This window comes from Macaca mulatta, chromosome 14 (assembly GCF_049350105.2).
Source record: "Macaca mulatta isolate MMU2019108-1 chromosome 14, T2T-MMU8v2.0, whole genome shotgun sequence".
In the NCBI taxonomy this organism is placed as follows: domain Eukaryota; kingdom Metazoa; phylum Chordata; class Mammalia; order Primates; family Cercopithecidae; genus Macaca; species Macaca mulatta.
The window spans coordinates 21,991,298-21,994,932 of record NC_133419.1 but is presented as its reverse complement, the minus strand read 5'-3'; the positions used below and the strand labels follow the sequence as shown (position 1 = coordinate 21,994,932).

Here is a 3,635-nt window from a genome sequence, read left to right as displayed (position 1 = left end):
TCTCTCGGGGCTGAGTTGGGGGATCGCGGACGGTCTGGAGAAATGGAGACACGAGTCCAGGGGTGCGGTGGGGCGGGCGGCGCGCGGAGTGGTGAGGCTGAGCCGCGATGGAGCGCGCTGGTGAGACCCAGCCTGTTCGGCTCCGGGGTTCGGAGACATCCTGGGCTGAAGGCGGCGGCGGCGGCGGCGAACCGAAGAAGCCGGCGTATTCTGCCCTTCGTGAATCTTTTTGCGGTCTGGGCTTGCTGTACATAACTCAATAGCCGGAAGCCCTTACCCCAAAAAGCATTCGCGGAGGGCGCACTCGTCGAGAAGACGGCAGCCATCCAGCGATCGCCGAAGCCCGCACCTTCCCGAAGCTGCTCCATCCGAGCCTTACCCGGCCCTTTCCCCGTTTTCCACGGAAGATTCGGCCCTTTCCTCCCTGTCCTTTTGCGTTCCCGGAGGTTTTGGTCACCTGTCTTTCCTCCGAGCGAGTCCCCCGCCCCCAACTTTTTAACAGACTTTGTATCACAGGGGGAACTGGAGCAGGTGGGGTGCGTGTGTTTTCGGAGAAGTGAGAAGAAGCTAAAATGCAATAAAAGTTTACAGAAGTTGTGTCTTCCCCCCAGCCCCCGCCCACACCACGAATAACCCTTCACTCAATGCAAAAAAAAAAAAAAAAAAAAAAAAAAAAAAGGATCGGAGCGTAGGGCCAAGTCAGAACCTGGAATATGAATCAGTTTAGAACATTTTGTGGTCGTTTTTGACCCTAATGATCCGATTCTGCAATATGGGGGTCGGGAAGCCCTTCAGGGAGGGACTAGAGGCCCTTAGTATCTTCTGTCCTGGTGCGGGGGACCCGGAGGTGAGGCGAGCCGCCGTGAATTGGGAAGCTCCGAAAAAGAGGGAAAACACACAGGCACCGCCCGATCCCCGGAGTCTCTTCCTCCCGCGCCTACTTCCAACCTAATTTGGGGCGTTTTGCAGCCTCGGGTCTCCCCCTTCTCCTTTTTTTCAAAACTAAGTAGCACGGAAGGGGGTAAAACAGGCGAGAACTGGGGAAGCCCCCGCAGAGAAGGAGCTTTGGAGAGATGCGGTTGTGCCCGACTCAGACGCTTAGCAGGAGCAGAAAAGCAGCAGCAGCAGCAGTAGCCCCATCCCGGCCTCTCCAGGAGCCGGTCCTGGGGAGGGGGACAAAGCTGCAGGAGGGAAGAGTCTATGAGTCCCCCTCCTCCCCCTCCACTCATTGCAGTCCTGACCACTTCGGTCGCAAGTGGCACAAATCAGGCCTTCACTACATTCTGCTCCCCGCGTCCTTAGCCTGCTAGGAACACTGCTAGACGCCCTTGCCCTTAGGGACTGGGCCAGAAGGACACACATACACACATGAGTGCCCACAGGGACGGAAACGGGTAGAAGACGGGTCTAGAGACACCAGAGTTCAAGACCCGAGGGCTGCAAACCTTCACGTTTTCGGGGAGGGCCTGAATTTCCCCCGTATCGCAACCACCGTTCTTCCAACAAACTAAACGCCCACCGTCATTACCCTGTCCGCTGGTTAAACACCCGGACTCTACCCTCTCCAGAATTAGGAAGGGCTGCAGAGTCCGAGAGTGCTGGACAGAGTCAATCTTTTGTAGCTAAGACTCTGAGAAGGCACAGAAGGCGAGCACTCCAAACTCTAAGGCTAAATCAGAGCTTTCCTCCCCAGATAAAGGAAATTTTCCCTCCCTGAATGCGTTTCCTAAAAGAGTAAAAAGGTTCCTAAGATCTGCAAAGGAGATGGAGGAAAAAGCAAAAGCTCCGGGGATTTTCCTCCCTGCCTCTCACCTGGGGCCGTCTGTGGAGCGATAGCTTTGCGGAGGGAGAGGCATAAGAACCACGTTAGATTAAAAATAGCTTCACCCTGTGTCCCTTCAGCTCCTCTTTTGTCTTTTGCTTCTTACATACCCCTCCTCTTCCCAGCCAGAAAGCCCTCTTCTCTCCCAAAGCCTGAACCTTCACCAGATTTGGGAGAGAGGTGGCCCAAGAGAAGTGAACTTGCACAGAAGAGGTTGAGCCACCGCAGCGCAGGCGGCTCAGGGTTATTGCGACCCTAGCCCCCTCGCTTCTCCCTCCGAGGCTAAGTGTGAGTTTAGGGCTCCAGGGCCCAAGGAGCAATGGCCGAACCCGGCGTCGTGCGGCACCGGAGCGAGTCCTCGCCTCGCCTCGCCTCAGCCAGACAACTGTTGCTGCCTTGGAGAAGCTCCTGCTGCTGCAGCTGCTGCTTGGGGCGGCTGCACGCCTGGGGCTGAGGCTGCTGACTTTTGATCGGGGCTGCGAGCTTGCGGAAAGGGGTCTCTCATTCTGGGTGGGATCAAAGGAAGGGACCCCTTCCCCCTTCCCTTCACAATAAGTGAAAATAGGTGGCTTTTTGTGGCTTTTGGTGTCTTTCCTTCCCTCCTTTGGGCGGTTATGTCAGTCCGAGCCCAGTGGGAGCTGAGCTCTCCCTCTCTACCCATTTTGTCTTTGCTAAGGAAGGAGGGCAAAGTGGGGGGGGTTGCCTTTATGAGCCCTCAAACTGCCGATGCACATCCCACTTTATAAAGCTACCTCGCCTTTTGAGCCAGGGGCCTGATGGAAACTTCCAGGCACTTGCATGTGATGCCAACCTCTGGAGGCCCTATAGGAGAGGGAGCAGCACCTCGGGACCCCTCCTCACCCCAGGCTACTCCTTCCGGGGGTGTGAGAAGTGTTCGGGAGGCAGCTGGGGAAACTTCGTCCCCTGGGCCCAGCCAACAAGCTTAACCTTTGCCTGTGGTAAAAATCAAGACCAGGGGTTATCTCTGGAGCTATGGAAGGGTTTCAGGGGCCACAGAGTCCCCTCAAGGTCACCTGCCCCCAGTGGGGAGAGGCAGGTGGCTGGGCCAGGCAAGGCAGTTTCACAGGTGGTCTTTCTCAGGCCCATTCTGACCACACCCCAGGTGATCTGCTCTCCTGCCTCTTCTCCGCTCCTGGAGTCTGGAGCCAGATTTCCTCCCTTTGTCGGCCCTCTTGTCTCTTCTATCCTCTTTCCCGGACCTGTGGTTGCTTTCAGTCCTTCTGCCTTGCCTGTCTCACGTTGGAGGCAAAGGCAGAAGCGTGGGTCGATTCAGATGTGCTGGGAAGGCTTGCTATGATCTCAGACCAGGGCCGTCTTCTCTGTCCTGGGGACTTTTCAAACTGGAAGGCTTTGTGGGCATCTTTGAAAGACTGCTCTTGCATCAGCAACCATGCCTTGGTAGCTATTAGATGTGCCCCCTACCCTTTTCCTTTCCTTCAGCCTTCCCACTCCTTGATTTCCTGTGAAATGACCCAGCCACCAATCACTCCCATCTCCTTCTGAGCCAGCAGAGTAACCCTGCCCATCTTTTGACCTTTTCAGGTGGTCAGACCTGTCCTGACACCCAGAGGTCTGCATGAGGGAAGGCCACTGAAGGAGGAGTTCTGAAAGGCCACAGGTGATGAAGAGCTTGGATGAATGAACTTAGAAGTCCCAGGTGAGTACCAAGATGTCAGCGCATGGTTTCTTCGCCTGAGCAGACCCAAGGGGCCTCCACACATACTTCCCACTTGATGATGAGATACAGGGAAGCCACAGATCCAGTGCTTGGAGACTGTCCTCAAAGGCTTAG

The 3,635-nt window shown here is 55.9% G+C and overlaps 1 non-coding gene across 1 annotated transcript; it reads left to right on the top strand.

Annotated features, from left to right (window-relative positions):
- The first annotated feature begins 210 nt into the window (after positions 1–210).
- On the top strand, positions 211–302 carry MIR129-2 (microRNA mir-129-2). Its single transcript, NR_032715.1, has one exon. It is a non-coding gene; the product is annotated as a microRNA mir-129-2 (primary transcript).
- Positions 303–3,635: the final 3,333 nt, after the last annotated feature.